The sequence below is a fragment of the Xenopus laevis genome, chromosome 7L (assembly GCF_017654675.1).
Source record: "Xenopus laevis strain J_2021 chromosome 7L, Xenopus_laevis_v10.1, whole genome shotgun sequence".
NCBI classification, from domain to species: Eukaryota; Metazoa; Chordata; class Amphibia; order Anura; family Pipidae; genus Xenopus; species Xenopus laevis.
The window spans coordinates 74,184,265-74,210,335 of record NC_054383.1 but is presented as its reverse complement, the minus strand read 5'-3'; positions in this window follow the sequence as shown (position 1 = coordinate 74,210,335).

Below are 26,071 nucleotides of genomic sequence, written 5' to 3'. Positions count from 1 at the left end.
TCACTACGGCTAATGTCAGCATAGATGATATACCAATATAAATGTCAACATGACTATAACAGGTCAATGGTATGCAAATTAAAAGACTTCCTCTGAGATAAAAGTCATCTGTCAGGAGAGTGTTGACAAGATATAGTTAACTAAGCCCTTTTATGTATTTTACCCATGGGGACCAAATCGTCCAGTACTTATGACTCTGATTATGAATAAGGTAAGTTATCTCCTCTAATTGTCTAATGTCTTCCACTTTAGCTATCCATTCTTTACATGAGGGTGCATCCGTGGATTTCCATTTCATTGGTATCAAAGCTTTGGCTGCCTGAAGCAGGTGAGCGGTAAGTGGATCTTTAAGTACATGCCTATCATCGTGGCTCAAGTTCAATAGAATGGATTGGGGCTTATCCAGGCTTATATTATGTAATGTTATATGCTTAATAATCCTAAGGACCTCCTTCCAATAAATCTGAATAGCTGAACAAGTTAACCATATGTGTGTATGGTTCCCCTCAAGGGCATTGCATCTCCAGCACAACCCATTACTATTAGGGTACATTCTTTTCAATTTTTGTGGGGTATAGTGCCATCTAGTCAAGAGCTTGTATATCGCCTCCCTGGTTTTAGCAGCTGTCGAAGTCCTATAAGTAGATTTAAGTATATTTTTCCACATAGAGTCAGTAATATCTATATTCAGTTCGTCAGCCCATTCTTTGCGATGAGAGTCAGGACCCTCAGCTATATTGGCGACAAGCAATTTATAAAATTTAGAGAGGGGTTTACTAATAATTCCTGGTGAGGAAATTAGAGATTCCCATTGTGTTTCAGGCCTTCGCCAATCTCCATATAATTTAGTTTGCAAATAAGTATGTAACTGATTGTAACCCCAAATATCTCGTGGATGGGAGCCCCATCTTTTTTGTAGTTCAGCTAAAGGGAGTACCTTCCCATTCTTAAAAAAATCCTGTAGTCTGGTTTCTCTTGAACCTATTCTCCCCCATCTAGTGAATGACCCTTTTTCCAAACTCGGAAGGAATTCAGGATTATTCAACAAGGGTTGCAAAATATGAGGGGCGTTCGTTAATCCCAATCTGAATTTATCTCTATGCCACGTTCTCAATGTAGCCCCTATCAGGGGATGTTGCCAAATCGCTCCGGGGATGTGATGTTTCTCAGACCAAAGATAATGAAGTGGGGGGATTCCTGACATAACATGCTCTAGTTCTCTCCAATCTTTCTGAGTGCCTGTCGAAGACCATTCTTTTATCCTACATAAATGGGCGGCAGTGTAATAAAGAGAGGCATCTGGCAAGCCCAGCCCCCCTTTTTCTTTGGGGGCTATTAATATAGAATGCTTTAATCTAGGGGTTCTCCTACCCCAGATAAATCTAGAAATCAGCATTTTGATGGACTTAAAAAAGGAGATGGGCACTGTTACAGGTAATACTTGGACAAGGTATAGAAGCTTGGGCATGAGTATCATTTTGACCGCTTGAATTTTACCAAACCAGGACAACTTTAGTTTATCCCATGCATCTGTTAGTTTTTTAAGAGTCGACAGTAATGGCATATAATTATCCAAATATAATTTCCCAAGATCAGCCCTGATTTTAACACCTAGATACTTTATATTGAGCTCGGACCATTTAAATGGCAGGCTAGTTTTCAAGTGACGAATTCTCGCCTCAGCAATGTTGACATTCAGGATCTCAGATTTATTATAGTTCACCTTGAAATTGGAGAGGTGTCCAAAATTTTTCATCAGAGATATAACTTTTGGTAAGGATGTAATCGGTTTCGTGAGAAATAACAAGAGGTCGTCCGCAAATGCCATGCACTTATATTCCTTGCCTTTTACAATAACACCAGATATATCTGGGTCGCTTCTAATATAAGAAAGAAGTATCTCCATGACTAAGATAAATAAAATTGGGGAGAGAGGGCACCCTTGTCTCGTCCCATTACATATTTGCACTTTGGGGGACAGTGTTCCATTGACTCTTATTCTAGCAGTGGGTTCTTTGTATAGTGCCATTATCCTATGTATAAGCGCAGGGCCAAAGCCAAAACCATATAAGGTATGTTCAAGGAATGACCAAGGTACTCTATCAAATGCCTTCTCGGCGTCTGTAGTGAGAACTAGTGATGGAGTGTTGGACCCTTGTGCATATCTCATTAGTGATATAAGTTTAAAAATGTTGTCTTTCCCTTCTCTTTTAGGTGTAAAGCCTGCCTGGTCGGTATGGATAAGGTTTGGTAAGTATCTCTTAATTCTGTTTCCTAATATCTTAGCATAAATTTTCAGATCAACATTAATCAGTGAAATAGGCCTATAGCTTTGACAGAGTTGCGTATCTTTTTCCGGTTTGGGGAGTATAGTAATATGTGCTTCCTGAGCTTGGGGATGAAAATTATTATGTTTATCTATACTATTATAGTATGTCAGAAGATGTGGGATTAACTCCTTTTTAAAAGATTTATAAAAAAGTGCAATGTAGCCATCCGGCCCAGGGCTTTTCCCCGCCGATAAGGAGTCAATGCATTCTTCAATTTCTGTATAGTCAAAGGGATTGTCCAACTCATTGCTGACCTCTCCCGATAATCTAGTGATGCCTGCATTATCTATGAAATCTTTTAAAATGTGAGATGAGTCTTTTCGTGGAAGGGCATTTTTTAATCGATATAATGATTGGTAATATTGGCTAAAAGCTTCCGCTATACCCGCGGTATCATAGTGGACCACATTATCTTTAGTCTTTATTGCCATAACATGCGTCTGTGGTTGAATTTTTTTGATTATTCTAGCAAAGTGTTTATTGCATTTATCACCCAGTTCGTAGTATTTCTGTTTAGTCCTCATATAACTCTTTTGTACTTTTTGATTAAGTAAGGCCTTAAATTGTAACCTTTTGCTCTCCAAAGCCAGCAAAGTTGTTTTCGCTATGGATTCCTTGTGAGATAGTTCTAATTGAGAAATTTCCTTAAGTAATGCCGATATCTCCTTTTCCTTTTCCTTTTTCAGGTTACTACCCATTGATATCAAGTGACCCCGGAGTACACATTTGAGGGTTTCCCACAAAGTCATCGATGAGATCTCTGGGCTGGTATTATTGAGTAAAATTGTCTCTATCCACTGTCTTATTTGTGTAATCCTATTTTCAGTGTGTAAGAGAAACTCATTAAAACGCCATGTATAATCAGCCCTTAACGTTTGCGGTACAATAAATTTCACTACTACAGGAGAATGATCTGATAAGATGATGTTACCTATGTCTGCTTTTTTAAACAAGCGTAACCAATGTTGTGAAATAAAGACACAATCAATACGTGAATAAACTGAGTGAACCTTGGAGAAATATGTGTAATCTTTTATCGTCGGATTCAAAACCTTCCAAATATCTATATTGTAATTCAGCTAGGAGTTTCTTTATTTCTCTTAGGCCCCTGTAGGAAATGTTGGTCTTCTTGGAGGAGGAATCCACTAAAGGGTTAAACGTAACATTAAAGTCTCCTCCTAGTATAATGAGGCCTTCCTTGAAGTTATCAAGAACACCAAGGAAGTGTTTTAAGTAATCCACTTGACCCGAGTTAGGCACATACACATTTGCAATAGTGCAGATTTGATCTGCCAATTTTCCTTTCACCATGACATATCTGCCCTCTTTGTCTGCAATGGTATCCAAATGCTTAAATGGGAGGTCTTTGTGGATAAGGGTAAGCACACCTAGGGATTTTTTAATCGGGTTGTTGCTCGTATATATTAAGGGATAATGATGCAATTGCAAGTTGGGTGCATGACCACTTTTGAAATGAGATTCTTGGAGCATTACTATCAACGCATTTTGTTGTCTGCACTGATGAAAAATTTGGGCCCTTTTTACCGGTTCATTTAAACCATTGACATTATACGAAATTATACATCCATCTTTAGTATTAGATTTAGCCATAAGGATCTAAAAATAACATGCTACAATGTTTTTGTGATTTCTTACACTTGTCGTTTCCTTGTTGTGTGGGTGTAGAGAACCATGGGGTAGGAGGCGGGGTATAAAGGAAGGTTAAAGGGGTGAACTTATGCCGCAAGAAGCATATCAGGGCATCGTCCCTGAGCCGTGATGGAAATACAGCGGCTAGGGTGCATTGCACCACTTGAGTGGGGGTGAGTGGCTGCCCAGAGCCAGGTGAAAGCATAGAAAAAGTAACGTGGTCGTATATCCGACCCAAAACCAGCTTACTGTTAATCTAAATATAGAAAGATAATGGAGAAGATGAATCTGATCGGGGAATATTCCTTCAAGAATAGTAAGATAAGACATCAAACTGGAAAATGACACTAGAGAATATGTAAAAACAATAAATGTAACAATTGCAAGGAAAACAATGTGAGATAATGACCGGGTCAATAGTCATAATCGAAAACCCCTTTTTTTTTTTTTGTTTTTTTTGTTATCCCTTCATTAATATTGTTATGTAAGATAACATAAGCGGTAGACATATATACCTGCCTTTTCACTCGCCAAATTCCTATTCTTCGGTAGAAAACTCACAGAAGGAGTAGTCCCGGATACCTCAAAGCTGAGTCCAACCAGTCATTGATCATAGATAACAAATGTCATATGAAAAAAAATAGAAAGAGCAGAACCACAGTTGAGGAAGTGTAGTGATGGGCGCAGTCCAAATTCTAAGGTCTCAGTCTGTCTCTGATCATCCTAGGTGTCCTAGGTGTCCTGGGAGGTTTCTTGGAAGAAGGGGACTGTAACCATTCCTCCTGAAGAACAAAAGACATCTCTGGAAGTTTGTAGGTATCCGTGATCCATCCTGGTAATTCCATGGTAGGCAACTTCAGCTTTCTCAAGAATTGGTAAGTGTCCTGTGGGGTTCTGATGGTTGCAGTAATCCCATCTAGGGTAGCTGATAAAGAGAAAGGATATCCCCATCTAAACCTGATATTCTTTTCTTTCAAGGAATCTGTGATGGGTTTCAGTAGTTTCCTTTTATGAAGAGTGATCCGTGACAAATCTTGGAATAATTTGATGGTAGTCTCTTCAAAGGAAATTTGATCAGCTTCTCTAGCTTTGGTGAGAATCTCCTCCTTAACTGAAAAATCATGCAAGCAGCACAATATATCCCTGGGAGCATTCAAAGGAGCTGCCTTCGGTTTCTGGACCCTGTGGGCTCTGTCAATCTTTATGTCAGAGTTTGGGTCCTTATGCAGTACCGAATTAAAGATTTGGAGTAGCACAGATCGAATGTCCTCAGCTTGTACTGTTTCAGGGACCCCCCTGATTCTTATATTGCTGCGCCTACTCCTGTTTTCCTGATCCTCATTTTGCCTTTGAAGCTCTTGGATAACCCCTTCTTGCTGCTGCATATATCTGTAGAGGGCCTTTTGGTTATCATTACCTTTGCTAACATTCGCCTCTAGACAGTCAGTGCGCGCAGCAATGGTTAATAAATCTTTTTTTATGTCCTGCATTTCCTCTTTTAGTGTCTGCGTGACTTCCTGCAACATTTCTTTGATGTCACTTTTAGAGGGTAAATTAGCGATATAAGAGTGAAGGTTTACCTCCTCATCCACATCGCTATCCGCCTCTGACACGTCTCTGTTATAATCTGTGTCGTCCTCGTGATCCTCCTGAGCGGCCGCCATCTTGGAATCCGCTCGTGGCAGTTTTTTAGTGAGGAACATCGGCGCAATATCGCTCGAGGAGCCTTGTTGTCTGCGCCCAGGAGTTTTAGGTTTGTCCGGCTTCACTTTGTGAGATTTCCCCATCTTTTCAACAATTTAAGCCGCTGGTTTGGGTCAGACTGCACGGAGCTCCAAGCCTACGCGTGCATCCAGCTCCGTGTCCAGGCCACGCCCCCATTCTGTCATTCTAACTGTATTTTCTCTTTGGTTATTCCAGTGTCTGCTTCTTCTTTGCTCCCAGTCTCCAAGTCTCAGAATTATTCGTCAGATTAGGGGAGCCAAGGTCTTTACTAAATTGGACCTATGAGGTGCTTACAACCATATTCATATCTGTCAGGGGGACAAGTGGAAGAGCAAAACTCGGGATGGCCATTATGAGTATTTTGTCATGCCGTTCGGTTTATGCAACGCCCCCGCAGTATTTCAAGACTTCATTAACGATGTCCTTTGTGAGTTTCTAGAGTCTTGTGTTATTGTATATTTGGATGATATCCTGGTTTACTCATCCTCACTGTCTGATCATATATCCCAAGTAAAGCAAGTTTTACTCAAGTTAAGAATGAATTGTCTCTATGCCAAGCTTGAAAGGTATGAATTTCACAAGACCACAATTTCATTTTCGGGTTACATTATTTCTCCCTCAGGCTTTGAGATGGATCCTGCCAAAGTCTCTGCTGTACTAAACTGGCCATTTCCTACTGGTTTCAAAGCCATACAACATTTCTTGGCATTTGACAATTTCTATCGTAAGTTCATAAAGAACTTCACTCAAACGGCGGCTCCCATTATGGCTCTAACTAAAAAACCTTATAAAATTTTAAGGACCCCTCAAGCACAAGAGGCTTTCTCTACACTTAAACAGTTATTTAGTTCTGCTCCAATTATTGTCAATCCTGATCCTGCTCGGCCGTTTATTCTGGAGGTCAATGCTTCCGTGGTGGGTGTTGGTGCCGTTCTTTCCCAACGGGTGGAATTCCAGGGGACTCTTCATCCTTGTGCTTATTTCTCTCATAGATTTTCTCCATCTGAAAGAAATTATAATGTGGGCAGCCGTGAACTATTGGATGTGAAACTTGAGGAATGGCGTAATTTGTTAGAAGGTGCTAAGGAACCTATTAACATTCTAACAGATCACAAGAACCTTGAATACATTTCCTCTGCGAGGAGGCTCAATCCTCATCAGGCCCGCTGTTCTCTTTTCTTTTCCAGATTTAATTTCTTTATTTATTATCGGCTTGGTTCAAAAAATATGAAAGCAGATTTTTTATCCAGATGTCTTGGAGAAAGATGGAGAAAGAATGTAATCCTTTCCTTTCTGCTCCAATTATCGCTCCTGACTTAGTAGTGGCTCCTACTACCCTCTCGTTGTCAGAATTTTCCACCTTGGAACATCCTCCTGAATGTCCGTCTGGAAATATTTTCGTGCCTCAACAAATGGTTGCTCAAATTCTCAAGTGGGCTCATTCTTCTAAGATCTCTGGTCACCCCGGTGTCAAGAAGACTCATGAGTTTATTTAGAGGTATTGTTGGTGGCCTTCACTTGCCAAAAATGTTCAACTCTTTATCTCTGCCTGCACAGTCTGTGCACAACAGAAGAGTCCCCATTCTTTACCATGTGGTCTTCTTCAACCTTTACCCATACCTACTCAACTCTGGCTAGACATTGCTATGGACTTCATTGTGAATTTGCCTAAATCTGTGGATATGACTACTATTCTAGTAGTAGTAGTAGTAGTGGCTCATTTTATTCCTTTAAAGAAACTTCTGCTGCTGGGTTAGCCCAAATTTTCATCAAGGAAATTTTTCGCCTACATGGTGTTCCTCAGTCTATTATGTCTGACCATTTGGTGCAGTTTGTGTCCAGATTTCTCTCAAGACATTTGGGCATTAAATTAAACTTTTCACCTGCTTATCATCCGCAAAGCAATGGTCAGACAGAAAGGATCAATCAGACTCAGACTCAAACAGTTTCTTCAATGTTTTATTTCCCAAAATCAAGATAATTGGGTTGAACTTCTTCCCTGGGCTGAGTTTGCTTATAATAATCTACAACATGATTCTCTGGGTTGTTCTCCATTTTTCTCCGTCTTTGGTTATAACTCCTCTGCCCTTCTGTCTAACGTTTTTAAAGTGGAGGTGCCTGCTGTTGTGACTATGATTTGCCTGATCCTTGCCGTTACCTCTTCTTGAACTCTCTCTCACTACCAAACTCACAAGTTTCCTGTTGGTTCCGCAACAGACAGCACAGGGCCCCTAAAGGGCGTCGGTGAACACCGGCAATCGCAGGGGTTCTCTTGTGCAACTGAGAGTACAAGCTGCCTTTCAGGTTCCAGATTGACCAGTGACTGCAATTTTTTTTTGTCCTGCAAATGTCCAAAAGAGTTTTTAAAATGTGACAATCACAAATTGCGAATATTTATGTGCACACTCTGTGTTTACGCCACGACTTTGGTGGTCAAGAAAATATACACAAAACAGTTTCACAAATTACCGCAAATGCTATTTTCAGCACCAAAATCCTCACACAGTTGGGGGCACTCACACAAACACCTGTCTCATTTGCGAATATTTGGTTGCAATGCAATTCACAAAAAACAGAAAGATGGACACAGTGCTGCAATATTTCAGAGTTCAAAAAGAAAAAAAATTAGCAATGCAACCATTTGCAAATAAATATTGGCTGTGTGAACTTTATAAATGACCCTCAATATTATGGCCTGGACTGAATTAAGACACTACATTGAGGGTGGCTTTTTTAGATCATATCCTGTGTACATGTATGAGAAACCTTGAGCTCAAAACATGTTTTGTTAATAAAGCACTATATAGAAGTTAGTACTGTTTCCTTAAATGTTCTCAGTAATAATAAACATTTTTACTTATTTGAATGTTATTATACCACATCACATCAGTAATTTAGTATTTATTCCCCATGGGTCCAGGTGTTTGTGGTGTGTTTAGTATCTTAATTGTGACAACTTTGTTTCCTAGACAGCTATCACAGTAGTAGACCTTTTGTAGATTTGCTTGTTTTGCATGCACAATATATATATTTCTCAAATATATATCTTGAATGAAGTATATCAAGCATTAAGAGAAAGTTGCTCACACAAAGGAAAATTGTTTAAATTAGCCATATTTTATTCACTAAGGACTTTTTTCTCCGTTCTCCCTAAGAGCCTAGAAGAAGGTCATGCAGTGAAGAGCAGAAATGAATTAGTGACCTAAAATACAGAAAAACTGACATTAGGCATGTGGGAAAAGCAACTTTGCAAAAAACACCATTCCTATTCAGTATAGACTCAATTAATCATGAGATTATGAAGATCTCATAACTTTAATCTTAAGGGGCAGATTTATCAAAGGTCGAGTTGTGTTTTCCTGAAAAAGTTTTTCAAGGGTAGTTAATGTAAAAACTTTTCGATCGATTTTTTGTCCCGAAAATCATCTGATGAAAAATAAACTAATTTGCTCCATGTTGTTTACAAAAAAATATAAATAATTACTATCCTTTTATTTATATAGCATCAGCATGGTCAGCAGAGTTTTCATAATCGCTTACCATTTGCAGTATATCAGTCCATGCCCCAGCAGAGCTTGCAGTCTATAGTCTCTAACACATTCACATATCCATTCAGACTTTTTGTAGGGTGGGTATATGCTACAGTACCCAGAGCAAACACAAACACAGAGAGAACAGACAAACTCTTTGTGCTGTGTGTCCATCAGGTCCTGGGGATGGCACTATTGCATCACTTAAAATTTTCAAAGGTTTGCCAGTATTGCTTTAAGCTTTCATACAAGCTAACAAACTGCCATCCTGTCTGTCTGCTTCATATGAAGCTAGAGCCCTGCAAAGATGCTTTACTCCTTTGCTCACCACTCACTGTTCTAATGCCTTGTATGGGGCACAAGCAAACTGTGTGACTTTCCTTTTCATCTTGGAATGATCACATATGTTACACTTTATTTATACTTTCTTTTCTCCATGTTACCCTGAATCCAGTTGCACATTACAAAAATATTGACAGAGCAACCCACCTACAACAGCAGTTTTTTTGGAAAATATGAACAGGGGAGAAGCAATATCTGTTACTTGCAAGAGTAATACAGGCATGTGATCTGTTATCCACAATGCTGTTATCCAAAATTCCCATTTCCCATACAGTTCTATCTATAGAAGCAATTAGAATGTATTTTTTATGGCTTTGCCTTTTTGTGTAATAATTATATAGTACAATACTTTATGATTACTAAGCTAGCATGAATCTATATGCATGGCAAAGCAACTCTTTTTTTAATATTAAGGAATGGTGCTGCAAATTACAGGAAAAAAAACAAATCTGGAAACTGCAGGCTGTCTGGAGAATAGGCCCATAGTGATGAAGCACAGATTGAGGCTTTGTGTAGAAGAACAGGTTTCTGCTGTTCTGAGCAATTCCTTTGGGTTAGGACATCACAGTTTGCATTTTATGCATCTCTCTCCTATCAAGAACCCTGTTTCAGAATACATTAATGCAAGGAGAGGCATGCATGCATTTCAAAATAGATTGAAAGCTGAAATATGCACACAAAATAAGAATGAATGAGGCATTGATTAGGACCATACATACATACCATACATCATGGGACAGGGGGGCCCAGACCAATGGCTCTGTTGTATCTCCCAAGCTCTTCCACCGCAGACTAACCAACTAAGTAGATGAGGAGGGACTGCACTACTGGGCCTACCAAAAATTGTATTATGGGGGGTCCCAACCCTTTTATGTTATGCAGTTGTATCAAACACTGCCTATGTGTAAGAAAATACTATGAGCCATTGTGATAATATAAACGTTTTGGAACAGAGACAATCAGTACCCACTAAGTCCAAGCTAGGTGGTTACTGTTAATAAGCTAAAGTTCATTGTCATTTCCTTCATTATTTCATGAGAACTCACATCCTAATTGCACCATACTCTGGTTTCAAAGGTTCATATATCATGAATCAAATGTATTTTCAGATTTCAAGTTGCTATGCAAAAAGGGGTACATGTTTTTTTCATTATTTTAGGGAAATTCTCCTCCTCTAACCCACTCTGTCCCCTCCCTCAGGAATTTACTTTGGCTGGTGGCTCAGGAGCATGCTCAGTTCTTCTTAGCTCAGATTACTAAACACGCCCTCCAGTATAACAGCCAATGAAGAGATAGCATCGCTGGTTCCCATAGAAAGTCTAGCTTTTTTTCTCCTAACCACTTCTCTTGAGCTCAGTTTAACCATTACAGTACCCAGCAGAACAAGTATGTTGTGCCAGTGTAAACCTGCATTATGCATTGCATGAACTTTACAACATACATGTCCTGTTTGCAGATGTCAATGTTACCGATGATGTGTCAGAGGGAAAATAAACACTTGGTGAAAGCTGCTATTTGTTTTAGGGAAATGTGATGGTGCTGACAAATGGAGTGGGTACATGCAGTACAAATGATGTGGCTTGGGTGGGGATGATATGCCCTACTTATATACATGGTAAGAAAATTTAGGCTTTACATGTCCTTTAAGTTGGCCTTAAAATGGTATATCTATAATGAAAATATGCATTGTCTAACGAAGAAAATTAAGTTGCAAAATTCAAACCTTTTTTCTTTTATATTCAAAATTATTCCCTGTTTAGAACTTTCCCCTGTGTTCTTTTTCCATAAAGGTTTCCATGAAAAAGCATATTGTTTAGCCCATACACCTTCTTCCACAGCTGGTTATTAACCCATGTGTAATGGCCTGTTCATAAATCATTGTGCAATTAGCTTCATACCAGCTCTGCGCAGATCATTGTCTTATGATATTTTGGAGCCAGGGTTAACAGAGGTTAAACTAGAATCGAAATATGCTTTTTCTGATTTTCCAAGAATCCAAATTGCAATTCAGATGATAAAAGAAAGCAGTGTTGCTCAGGTCATTCTGCTGCTCCATAAGGTTTTATCCCTTTCTCTAGCTGAAATGGGGTGGAGTTAATTACCCCTGTTAAACATACTCTATTATTTATACACTGCAGGAAAAACGGCAATTGCCATGTGCGCAGACAAATCAGCTGCAAATCCAACTGACTTTTATCACTGTGTGAAGATGTTAAAGGATACATGTACTGTTAACATAAATTGAATTTTGTTACAACAGTTCCACCTACTAGTAGTCATTTTCCTACCATTCTGACCACCAAGTAGTCAAGGAAGTTGTCAGGAGAAAGAAAGAGGAGTGGTCTGATGTTCTTCTGGTTAGGAAAAAAATTAAAAACCTTTCTCAAATTGTTCCTAACCAGAATGGATCACCCTACCTGAAAATCATTTAAACATTAACTAAATCCAACAGGAGTATTATGCCTCCAATAAAGATTCATTATTTTGTAAACATTTAATTTGGAGCTTTCTGGATAACAGGCTTCCGCATAATGAATCTCATATACTGTATGGCTATGAAGATTTTCATTCATCCAAGTCATGGTAAATCTAATATAAGTGATTCTAAAAAAAATCGATTGAGTTTTATACCGCCACTTGTACCCCAGAGAAGCCACACCATGCTTATGCAGACTCCCCAAGATACACAAAGAAGGAGCCCCACTAGGGCCATTTGTCAGCAGCATAAATCCAGTGACATACAGCATTGCAAAATTCTTGGCTAACAGCTTAGCCCCGTTGGTAGGCAATACAGTGTATCATATCCAAAATGCCAAAGACTTTGTAAACAAGATTCATGGCAGAAGAAACAATAGTATCATATGATGTCACTTCATTGTTACATGTATACCTACGACAGAGGCAATTGAGACTGTAAGAAATCGACTGCAGCAAGATAACACCCTCAGCAGCAGAACAAAGCTCAATCCTAAACAAGTATGTTTGTTGCTAGATTTTTGCCTTAACACCACATACTTCAAGTACATGCACCCTTTTTATAGACAGAAACATGGCTGTGCAATGGGTTCTCGAGTCTCTTTCATTGTAGCTAACTTGTACATGGAGGAAGTGGAAAGGAGCGCCTTACTTACATTCCAGGGAACTACACTGAGTCACTGGTTCAGATATGTGGATGATACTTGGGTTAAAATCAGATCCAATGAAGTGGCAGCCTTTACAGAAAACATTAATTCAGTGGACAATAACATCAAGTTCACAAGAGAAGATGTCCACGGGAACAAACTTGCCTTTTTGGACTGTTTGATATGCATCCAAGAGGGGGGTAACTTGAAAATGGAAGTATACAGGAAACCCACTCATACGGATGAATATCTGTTGTCCGATTCCCACCATCTGCTGGAACACAAAGGGGGTGTCATTAGAACTCTGCACCATGTGGGGCAACTGATACAGAGTCCAAGGACAAGGAGCATAAACATCTCAGAGGAGCTTTGAAAGTGTGTGGCTAACCAGACTGGTCTTTGTCAAAACAGCAGCAACCAAGCCCAACAGGAACACCAAAAGAAATAACCACCGGGAGACACATAGTAGGAAAAACATAGTCATTCCATATGTAGCTGGAGTGTCGGAGAAACTCAGGAGGATTTTCAACAAACACCATGTCCCTGTGTTTTTCAAAGCTAGCAACACACTGAGACAAAAACAGGTACATCCAAATGATCCAACTCCTAAAGATAAACAAAGCAATGTGGTATACGCAGTCCAGTGTAGCGAGGAGTGCAATGATCTATACATTTGGGAGACAAAACAACTGCCCCTAAAAGACAGGGGACACTCCTTTAAAGGGGACCCGTCACCCAAAAAAATTATTCAAAATCCTATTTTACCACATTAGTCAAGCAAAATGAACTTTAATTACACTATATAAAATATTTGAATCTTGTTTCCTTCAGTCTGGAAACTCATAGTTAAAGCAAGCAGGCAGGAGCCATTTTGTGGACACTGTTATTAAGTCAAGCCTTGCATCATCTCAGAATTTTGTTTGAGCACCAGAATGGGAGGCCCAATGTCTATGCCTAGGCAAAGAGGAGGAGCAGACAATATTTGATTGACAGCTGAGATTTTTAAATGAGTTTACAACAGCTATGAATACTTTATTAAAAAATAGAAATTGGATTTCATGTTTAATTTGAAAAGGACTTTTATTATACAGATTTTTGTGTCTGGGTGACAGTTCCACTTTAAAGATAGCAATGTCCAAATCTTGGATAATGAAGACCGCTGGTTTGAAAGATGTCAAGGTGGAGAAACCATCCATGAACGGAAGCAGGGGCCTTCGACACCACCTGTCTGCTACATACTGTACAATTCTGTTCTAACATCTGTACCCCGGCGGTTTCAGAACACTTTACACATGTATTCATGCAACTCTTACAAGTAACACCTGTTTCTAGGAGTTGTTTCTGCAGGAATCAACACCTCCATGAGTTTCAGATGTCACCTCTCTGAAGAGTTACAATGTGCCATTGTGATTGGATTAATGGAAGAATCTATACGCCGACAACTTCCCACACCAGCCAACTGAAGAAGCTGCTAGGATGAGTAGTGAAACGTCTTCAATAATTACTCAGCAAGTCCAGTTTGTGTACAGATGTTTTTTTCTGCACTTTCTTATTGTTGCTACATTCTTCCATCATTTGGTTACACCTCCCGAGCTCATGAAAAAAGTTACACATATTACATGGGAGTTGCAGTCACCTTACTACTGTAACGTTTGGCACCCAGAATTTAGAACCAATGGTAAGCACCCTGGTCTCGGCTTGTGCTTCTGCCTGTAACAGCCGCCATTGGCCTCGGGAGGAGCCCTCAGCTACTCAGATGCCGCCAGGTCTTAAAACGAGAGGGGCAAGGTGAAAGGTTCTAAACAAGCAAAGGGGCACAACTGTAAGCAAAGGGCAAACAGGTAGGGGTCACAACAGGTAGTCAGAAACAGGATCAAGATCAGAATAGCAAAAGCTAACAGCACCAGGAACAAATCCTATAACGGGCAAGGATTATACGCATAGATGTCCCTTTTAAACATTTGAATTTCACGCCATTGCGCGCTGACATCACAACGCCAGCGCGCATGCGCCTTTAAATACAGAAGATGTGCGGTGCGTCCCTGCCGCCCCCCACTAGACCACCAGGTACGATCGCTACAACTACACTGTCTGAGATATTCAAGACGTTTGTCCAAACGTCACTGTGAGGATAAGTTATGCCATCTTAATTTCCTCAGTAGATAAAGAGACTGGTTGCCTGACATCACCCTAAATTGCCTCAGGTCATGCTTGGCAGTGGGAGACAGGGCGTCACATTTCTCTAACCATAGTTCTCCAATCTCAAATGTAAAAGATAGAATTCATCTCTTCTTAGGAGTCAGCTGGGCTTGACCAGTAGCAGTAATAAACACTGAAATGATGAATTACTGTGGAAGTTCATATTGTTCCTAAAGCCTTTTTAGAAACATTTTTAAATGCTAGGTATGTATTTATACCTAATGTGCTTAATAGAAATATAAAAAGCCGAACATATATTTTAAATTGTTTTCTCCAAAACATTTGCAAAGGACCAACTGGCTCAGCCTGTAGTTAGCATTCTTGACTATAAGGACTGGTTCAGTAAGCTTAAAGTTTAGGATATTACATAACAATTGTCATTAAAATAAGCATTTCTCTTTTTTTCTCTGTGGCTGTACCAAAGCATGAAGATGTGTTTACTAAAACAATCTCATATTTAACTACAATTTACATGTTTGAGACTCCATAAATATCCTGAATTTGGAGCTCCTCTATGGCTGATGTACCCACAGATGCTGCTGTTGCATTACTGGTGACTCTTTTGGCTCATTTCAATAGCATCACTCATATTGCATACAGTGAATTATAATATTGTCAATGTTAGCACCAAACAACATGGGCATTTTTACATCTCAGATTTTGGCATGTATTTTGAGCTGTCAACACTTGGACACACCACACGTGTCTGTTGGCGCATGTTGCATGTGCTAGTGAGTGCCTTTTCAAACTGCCACATTTTGTGCCCAGAAACAGATTAAAAACAGAATTACCTTTCTAGCTTTGCCCAATACTTTATCTATTGCATGCACTGATCAGCACTTGGACTGCTTGAAATGGATTTTTACTGCCTTAATTAACTTTGGACTTAGTTTGCATCTGCTGATGTCTGTAATATCTAGTCCATGTGACTCCTATCTAGTCATCATAATGAATTACTATAAATCCTGGGGTTTGACTGCTATGCCATCTTTAGGGGCATCTGGAACCTTAAACTCAAATGGAAAGATGTCTGTTAAAGATTAGAGTGGCAGTATGTTCTGTGTTCAACATGAGTTCATTGAATAAGGCTTGCTCTGAACATAGATAATAAGAAGGGTGCACTCTCAAGCTGTTATTTATCTAATTACCTATGGCTGTAAATTACAATGCATAGGACAGACAAGAGGAAATTAAAAGATAGATTAAGGGACAAAGAGAAAAATTCAGAATTTGGACAGATCCTTTGGACTCTCTAAACCTTCATGGAGAGGACCCTTCTAGTCGACAAGTTTTAGGCATTGAGAAATTAACTGAGAGTATGGCTAACTTGAATCCATTCAATGAATTATAAAAGCGAGAAAATTATTGGGTTTATAAATTACAAACCTTAAAACCTTATGGTCTTAATGAATTATCTGATTTTGTAGTTTAATGAGCTTCATACATCAATTTCTTAAATAGTTAGTGTGTATATTATAAACAATAAATAAACAGGGTTTATTGGTTTTATTATATAAAAATATATATTCTATTGCAACGTTTAGTGAAATTATGCAATGTACAAATATTGTTTATTGTAAACGCTCCGCTGTTGGTGAATATCACAGGCCAATTATTACTAAGATAGGATACTTCGCAAAAATTGATTACTATGGTTAGAATATATGTCACAAAATGTAGAGCTCCGTGACTGATAGTAAAGCACTGCTAGGCATCTATAGTAACTACAGTTATGTATATTAGCTGCAGATAATACACGTAACGGGGCAGATTTATCAAGGGTCGAAGTGAATTCGAGGGAATTTTCGAAGTAAAAAAATTTGAAGTCATTTTTTGGATGCTTCGACCATCTAATGGGATACTACAATTTTGACTTTGAATTCGATTCAAAGTAAAATCGTTCGAATATTCGACCATTCGAAGTACTGTCTCTTTAAACTTCGCAAAAATTGATTACTATGGTTAGAATATATGTCACAAAATGTAGAGCTCCGTGACTGATAGGAAAGCACTGCTAGGCATCTATAGTAACTACAGTTATGTATATTAGCTACAGATAATACACGTAACGGGGCAGATTTATCAAGGGTCGAAGTGAATTCGAGGGAATTTTCGAAGTAAAAAAATTTGAAGTCATTTTTTGGATGCTTCGACCATCTAATGGGATACTACAATTTTGACTTTGAATTCGATTCAAAGTAAAATCGTTCGAATATTCGACCATTCGAAGTACTGTCTCTTTAAAAAAACTTTGATTTCAATACTTCGCCAAATTAAACCTGCCGAAGTGCTATGTTAGCCTATGGGGACCTTCTAGAGCATTTTTCTACGTTTTTGGAAGTCGAAGTGAAATCATTCGATCGATTGCTGAAATCCTTCAAATCATTCGATTTAAAGGATTTAATAGTTCTTTAGATTTTACTTCGACCGCAGGATACCCAAATTCGCTGAACAAAAACTTCGATATCTGCCCCATAGACATGAGCAGTTGTGGTCTAAACTAAGAATTAGTAACCATAACAACACGATGATCAGTTAGGCAATGCGCATCCTCTATAGTATTGCATAAAAACTCTAGACAGGCACAGTTTTAATAAAGCCGGATGAGCTTAAAGAAATAAATAAATAAAAAATTGTTGGCACATGCACATTTGCCAAATGTAAGCATTATGTGCCATTGTATTTGTGGACAACGTTGTGTTGTTATACGCTATTGATGTCTGCAAATATTGGAAGTGCATTTTATCTACAATTAATAAATTGTTTATGAAGATTTTAAACGAGGGGAGTTCGTCCTTCTTATTATCTATTTTAGATCATTCCTGGCTTGATTATCCGGTTCTTTTGAAGTGGCAGCACCCCATCAATTGATTGTTTGATAAAATTATCCCTGATCGAGATCTGCTGGGACCACACTCCCACTTTAATTGGAATTTGGGATTTTTTCCTTTTTTTCTACATAGACTATTTCCTTTAAAGACTGTTATAAAGCGCCCCCTACTTACTGATATACTGTATTTGTTCTGAACATACTGTGTGCTTGTTTAATCACAAAAAAGTCTACGGTTTGAGTTTTTTCTTGAGCCAAAATGGAAAATTAAAAATACTCCAGGTCCCTGCAAGATATATAATTAGATTACTAGTACTCAAATAAACAGAAGTTTATTATGCAGGGGGGTTGCTTCTCATTTGTATTCTTGAAATGATTATTTAGTCAGTTTTCCTCTGATTAATACTTCTAAGGCCACAGTCACAATAATAAATCTGGAGAACTGCATTTTGGTTTTTAGTTCATCCTATTTAAGCATTGAATCATATGTTACATTATATATTAGTATTTATGATGATGATATTTTAAAACAACAAAACGTGCTCTCCGGCTATTACCTTCTTTACTTGGAATTCTTTGCACTCTGGCACGGGGTTTGCAGCTCCTTGAGAAGCACGGCTACACAGATGACTAAATAAAGGACAATCCTATAATCCTATATATTTTTTGACCCTTACATTTATTCACGTGTATCAGAGTAATATTGAAAAATTTTACTTATGCTCATGCATGAGACTCAATCTGCTAAGAGATCCCTTGCAAGAAAAATGGCTGAATATGAAGCTGGGGGTCTGGGGCTGGTGCACCCGGACCACTTTCACTGTTCGTGAGTTACTTTACATCTCATTCTGGAGCACCTTGTTTTCTTCTAATTATTTAAAAGAAAAATGGCCAACCCAGGGAAAAAAAATTAGCAATTCAATTAACAGGGAAGAGCTTGTTCCCCCCCCCCTCCTGTTAAAAAGGAACCATTTAATTGGTTTCTGTGGGTTACTGACTGCACCTGGCAAATTTAGTGTCATTTTCAACATTGAGGGGCCGATTCACTAACTTTGAGTGAAGGATTTGAAGGTAAAAAACTTTGAATTTCGACATTTTTTTTGGGCTACTTCGACCATCGAATGGGCTTCTTCGACCTTCGACTATGACTTAGAATCGAAGGATTCGAAGTAAAAATCGTTCGACTATTCGACCATTCGATAGTCGAAGTACTGTCTCTTTAAAAAAACTTCGACCCCCTAGTTCGCCATCTAAAAGCTACCGAAGTCAATGTTAGCCTATGAGGAAGGTCCCCATAGGCTTGGCTAACTTTTTTTGATCGAAGGATATTCCTTCGATCGTTGGATTAAAATCCTTCGAATCGTTCGATTCGAAGGATTTTATCGTTCGATTCGAAGGATTTTATCGTTCGATCTAAGGAATTATCCTTCGATCGTTCGATCGAACTATCTGCGCTAAATCCTTCGACTTCGATATTTGAAGTCGAAGGATTTTAATTCCTAGTCGAATATCGAGGGTTAATTAACCCTCGATATTCGACCCTTCGTGAATCGGCCCCATAATGTATTACTTTTATCATATTCCCTCTAGTATGAATTATGGTTACTGAGGTTGCCACCAGACAACAGGAACTGTTACAGTAAAAGGTAAAGGCAGAAATCTGTGTGGGTATGGGCAAAATGAGAACATGAAGGGGGTGGGAGAGGAACGACGAAAGAAGAATGTTCATATTTTTTTTCTTTTAATAGAAGTACAACTCTATTAAAGAGAAGGGTATGAAGCAAGAAGCAGAAATCTAAATAATCAACATGCAAAGCAAGGAACTTATTGAGAAATGAATCCCTAGGAATTCCAGCCGTAAACATTTAAATCTGTAGAATTATTGAACGAGTTAACTGATATACAGAAAGTACAAAATGTGCAGTAAGTGGTACACAAATTTTAAAGTAGTTCTAAATATGCACTAAACTAAATTTAATCTACTCATTGCTTATAGAGTCCAAGAATTTGTAACTGATCTAAAAAAAGTTCTTATATCAGTATAATGATGCTTATATTACATTTTCATCACATTTCCCTTTAAGGATCAGTACAGAGCTGTAGGTGCCTTATTCCTTTTCAACACTGAGGGGCCCATTCACTTAGCTAGAGTGAAGGAATAGAGGAAAAATAGTTCGAATTTCGAAGTGTTTTTTGGCTACTTCGACCATCGAATGGGCTACTTCCACCTTTGACCTTCGACTTCGAATCAAACTAAAAATCATTTGACTATTCGACTGATAGTCGAAGTACTGTCTCTTTAAAAAAAAATTCGACCCCCTAGTTTGCCACCTAAAATCTATTGAGGCCAATGTTAGCCTATGGGGAAGGTCCCCATAGGCTTCCTAACAATTTTCTGATCAAAGGATAATCCTTCGATCGATGGATTAAAATCCTTCGAATCGTTCGATTCGAAGGATTTAATCGTTCGATCGAACGATTATTCCTTCGATCGGTCTATTGAACGAATTGCACTAAATCCTTCGACTTCGATATTCGAAGTCGAAGGATTTTAATTCGGCAGTCGAATATCGAGGGTTAATTAACCCTCGATATTCGACCCTAGGTAAATTTGCCCCTAAATTGTGTAAAGCTTTGTACCATGGTTATTTCACAATAAGAACATGCACTGTAGAGCTTAGAATCAAAATGTTTGCTTCTGTAGGGAATCCACAGGGTAGCAGTTCCTGAGTCCCTAGCACAATCTCTTTCTGGACTCCTTTATAACAGGAAGTTCATCTGCCAGTGGGCCTGAGGTAGGCCTAGTACAGGAGACCAAGCCCTTAACATAACCATTCCTTAGAGAAGTTTTATTTGTAGGATACTGTACCTTTAAATAACGTTGATACATACAGGAGCAACTTCACATAATATTGCAGATAGTTTGGTCTCTGATGTGCTAGGGGATCCACACTCATGTGACAGTTTCTTCAGAGCCCTGAGAAGAATTAGGGTTGTCACCTTTGACTTCCACAAAAACCAAACAAGGGGGCTGGATGATGGTATCAGGGTGCAGCTGTGACATATGGAGTTGGGGTTATGACATTTGGGGGGATGTACGGACGTGGTTTTTTGACATAAGATGTGGTCATTGGCCAGATTATTGTTCAGGTTTCAAAAGGCTGAAACCCGAACAAGCAGTTGTGACTCGAACACTCCGAAGAAAAACCGAACAGGTGGCAACCCTAACCCCCTTTGGCTTTCCATGCCCTGAGAAGAACACACTCAGCCTGCTGTTCTCTCTCCCAGCACTTCATGCAGGCCTTCTTTCCTGTTAGCTCACAGGGGAGGAGACTGCTCCCTCTCCCTGCTCCTAATGTTGGATAATTGATCAGCATTTAAGGTCCATGCGATGTGAGAAATCACTGGGAAAGTACAAAGCACAGTAACTGTTATTGTATAGAGAAGTTTACTTTATTTTTGTTCTTATATCAGTATGATATCAGTTGGCTTTGGGTTTATTTAATATTTGTAATTGCTCTTCATGATGTCTGTGCATTTTTTCTGCATTTAGTAGGTTAAATCTGTTATTTTCTTTTTATGCTTGTTTTCACCTGTAATTTGTATTAATCTAATAAACAAAAATTCCCTCCCTCTCCCTGCACAGAAGCAACACAGAGGGAAAGACAGGCATTCACAGCCTCCTTACACTAGTATTAAATGTTGTTTTATATACAGTAGTGGTGTAATATACAAACATATCTATATACTCAAATATATAGCTATATGCAGTATATCTATAATAAGCTAACTGTATATCTTAAGATCACAGTAGCTTTGGATGTTATATGCTTGTTTAAGAAGTCACCCAAGACCCTCTTAAATACATTAATAATAATTAGAATAGATAGTACACTGTATCTGTATGTTTTCAAAAAAAAAATAAAAACATTTACAAAGCAAAATTGCCAAAATTCTTATTCACTCTCTCATCATATCGCGTCTAGACTACTGTAACTCTCTTTTAATTGGCCTCCCCCTCCAGAGACTGTCACCTCTCCAGTCCATAATGAACACTGCTGCGAGGCTCATACACCTCAGCAACCGCTCATCCTCTGCCTCGCCATTCTGTCAATCCCTGCACTGGCTTCCGTTACCTTTCAGAATCAAATTCAAATTAATGACACTGACTTTCAAAGCACTTCACAACTCTGCTCCACCCTACATCTCTGAACTCATCTCTATATACTCACCCACTCGCTTACTACGCTCCTCTACTGACCTGCTACTCAACTCTTCTCTCATTACCTCCTCACATGCTCGCATTCAAGACTTTGCAAGGGCTGCACCCCTCCTCTGGAACGCTCTCCCACGATCTGTCCGACTTTCTCCCAACCTTTCTGCTTTCAAAAAATCTCTGAAAACGCACTTCTTTCGAGAAGCCTACCCTCACTCTGCTTAACTACCAAACGCAACACCACATACAACACCACATTTCTCACCCACTTACTTCGATCTTGCCCACTCCCACACCTTGTGTATTACTCCCTTCCCTTTAGACCAGTGATCCCCAACCAGTATCTCGCGAGCAACATGTTGCTCCCCAACCCCTTGGATGTTGCTCTCAGTGGCCTCAAAGCAGGTGCTTATTTTTTAATTCCTGGCTTGGAAGCAAGTTTTGGTTGCATGAAAACCAGATGTACTGCCAACCAGAACCTCATGTAGGCTGCCAGTCTACATAGGGGCTACAAATAGCCAATCACAGCCCTTATTTGGCAGCACCCAGGAACATTTTTCATGCTTGTGTTGCTCCCCAACACTTTTTACATCTGAATGTTGCTCACGGGTGAAAAAGGTTGGGGACCCCTGCTTTAGACTGTATGCCTATGCATAGGGCCTTCCTCACCTCTTTGTACCTGTATTGATTGTGATGTTTGTTACTCCATATATTCTATGTATGTAATTCATGTGATGTAGTTGTATAATCACAGTTACTTTACAGTGCTACGCAATATGTTGGCGCTATATAAATACATGTTAATAATAATAATAATAATAAAAACAAAAATCATGACAATCAGAATTGCATTTTATTACATTATTTACAATAAGGAAGTAGAGGAGTCCAAGAGAAATCAAAATTCATCCCAGGCTTCTCATTCACACTCTGTTTCCTGATCTTATTGATCTTAATAAATACGATTCCCCTCAAGATTTTTTTATTGTTAGGTTTACTGATTCATTGTCTTTCCCCAGAGTTTTCATGCATCTCATAGATCAGAGATGATAGCGAATCACTGACAAAATAATAAATACAGTTTCCTGGTTAAACAGTAACTTCTATGAATAATCCCATATGTTCTCTCTGCATAGTGATTGGCATATATATTATAAATACCCAACATCTTAAGCACACCCTCATATAAAATGTTGGACACACGACAACCCACCAAGAAGTGCTCTTGACTCTCCTCTACCCCACACCCCCAGGGACACTCTCTATTTACATGGCTTAGGTATTTCAAATTTAAATATTTTAATATATCCTCCAGGCTTTTAATGGTACAGTCCTATATAACCAAAGGGACAGAGAAGAAGGACATAAGTACCCTAGCATCTGTTTCCATGGAGTTGATGTGATCTCTGCTGCCTCAATGCCCCATCTCTTTATCAGCTTTTGGGCATGGGCAATGTGTGGTGGGAAATAGCTCTGTCTTACTCAGACCTCTTTTGCCCTACCGCCCTTCAGCCAGTACATGATAAAGACGATGCCCAAGACCTGACACAACACTCCGACAGGGAGCTTGTTCTGTGAGTCAGACCCCTGAAGTTAAACTTCAGGAACATGACATTAAAGAAGGTCACCGGACAGACCATCCCCAAACCTCCCTCCTTTGACTGGGTTTAGCCTACTCCCCCAGAAGTATAGGCTACAGACTAGACAGCATAAAAAGATTCTGACAAAGGGAGCACACAGTCTGGTAGAAAGAAGTCGGCACAACACTTTAAATCTTTGCGTGGTGCATGTTCCTCCAATTTCCACTTCCCATTTGTGTATATACAATCACTGAAATGGAACAGCACCCCAAGGGTTCGAATTTGGTTTGGTATTTGATCAAATATGGGGGTAGATTTATCAAAGAGTGAAGTTAGAGATCTCCACAGTCCGCCTCTCTCCATTCATATCTATAGGATTTTTAAAGGCATGTTTATCAAAGGTTGATAGTGAAAGTTCACCATTTGATAAATATGCCTTTAAAAATCCCATAGAAATTAATGGAGAGACGCAGTATTTTACTCTGCAGACTGTGGAGATCTCTAACTTCACTCTTTAGTAAATCTGCCCCTTGGTCTTCAGGATTCAGGGGTATGACCGAAGCAGGGTTGGTGTATTCGTAGCCTGTTGTGATTTCAGCAAGATTAAAGTGCTTAGAAGTGATTTATTGGCTGCAAACATATACTAAGGTATATGAATATTAAGTAGTATACAATGTAAGCAAAGCTAAAGTTATAGTTTGCAGTAAATGCTTAATAAAGTGTGGAATTATTTTAGCATCACTTGTCTGATTATTTTTACATGTATTAATACTGTATATAGCGACTTCAGTACACAAGGCTATGGACATTGTCCACCCCTACCCTTTTACTATAAGATCATTCTTATAGTAAAACATACATAAAATCATCATAAGATTTCATTGGTTATTATCAACAAACATACTGTATTAGGCCTCATGTACAAATTCCACAGGCACAACTGACAGAAAAACGGTACACCATAGGACCATTCACAGATCACTACCCTCCTGTCTGATTTCTATGCAGGCTCCAACCTGCATCTTGTTATGAATCCAGTGCTAGCATTACTGCCATTAAAAAGAAATATGCATAGCGATGATCAAAATAAAACATTTCACATTCAAGTACTATACGGTATTTGTAGAAATGTTATTTGCATACGTTTGCATGACAAATGCATTATTTTGAAATATCAGACAAATATGAATAATTTGCTTTTGAAGCATTTATCAGTGGAAAAACAAATCATTTTAAATGCTTGACTTTTTACAATTTTGCTATGGATTTTTTAGGGCAAAAGAGAAGAAAAAAATCTCATCAGTCTTTGCATTTTATCTAAGGCCAGCATAAAATACAGGCAATGCAACACATCTAAAGCATTGATTAAGATGGCTGTGTAATTGTCCCAAGTCTCTAAGACGAAAACCCAAGTATTTTTTTTTCCAGAGATATGAATGTCAGTAGGGTTCCTGTTTCAAGTAAAATTTAAAACAAAAATAAAATTACATATTAACAGTGCTGAACTGGGGGAGGCAGGGCTGACTGAATAATCTGATCTAAGGCCCCACCATTCCAGCGGCCTCCAGTACAATGCCCTGCCACTGCCCCCCAGCCAAGATGCCACCTCTCCGGCACATCTCCCCCTCCAACCCCATGATGTTTACTAGTGCCACCAGTGTGATTATCGCTGCTGATTATAGTCCAATGCATTCTCCCCATGTTATAACAGCCAGCCTGGGACCCAACAGGTTTTCTCCCGGTGACCCAGCAGACTAGTCTGACCCTGTTAATACATAATTAATACATGAAAATTGTAATTAAGAAAATAAGAGCAACTTGACTTGCCACTAAGAAATGCATTTCTAAATACAGGTATGGGATCCGTTATTAGGAAATATCCGAATTAATCCAAATGATTAACATTTTTAAAGATTTTTTTTCTTTTTCTCTGTAATAATAAAACAGTACAATGTACGTTATCCTTATTGGAGGCAATAAAACCCTGTTGTGTTTAATGTTTAATTGATTTTTTTTAGTAAACTTAAGGTATGAAGATCCAAATTACGGAAAGATCCCTTATCCAAAAAAACCCATGTCCCATGCATTTTAGATAATAGGTCCCATATTTGTACAAATATAAAAAAATTTAAATTACCCTTAATAATTAGAATCTACTTTTCAACACAGTAATAGCACACTAGTTTCAGCAGGGATACTTAACATCAAAACAAATAGCTTATTTAAAAATGACCATTCTATCTTAGAGACACATGACAAATATTTTTATATATATTATTGATTTAAGGAAGAGCTACTGCAAGTCTGGTCTTGATGGAATTAGGATTCTGGTGTCAAAATATGCAATTCATACTGATCTATTTTCTGAGACATACCAAGGTTCAAAACCATTACCAATGCATAAATGAAGCCGAGATAATTGTTGAATTTATTTTTGTGAAGTGAAGAACAATTTATTTTTGTGAATTGAAAAGCAATGTCCAAATGCCAAAAACTCAAAAAATTTGATTTTGTTTAGATTATAAAATCTGAATTTTTTTAGACTTT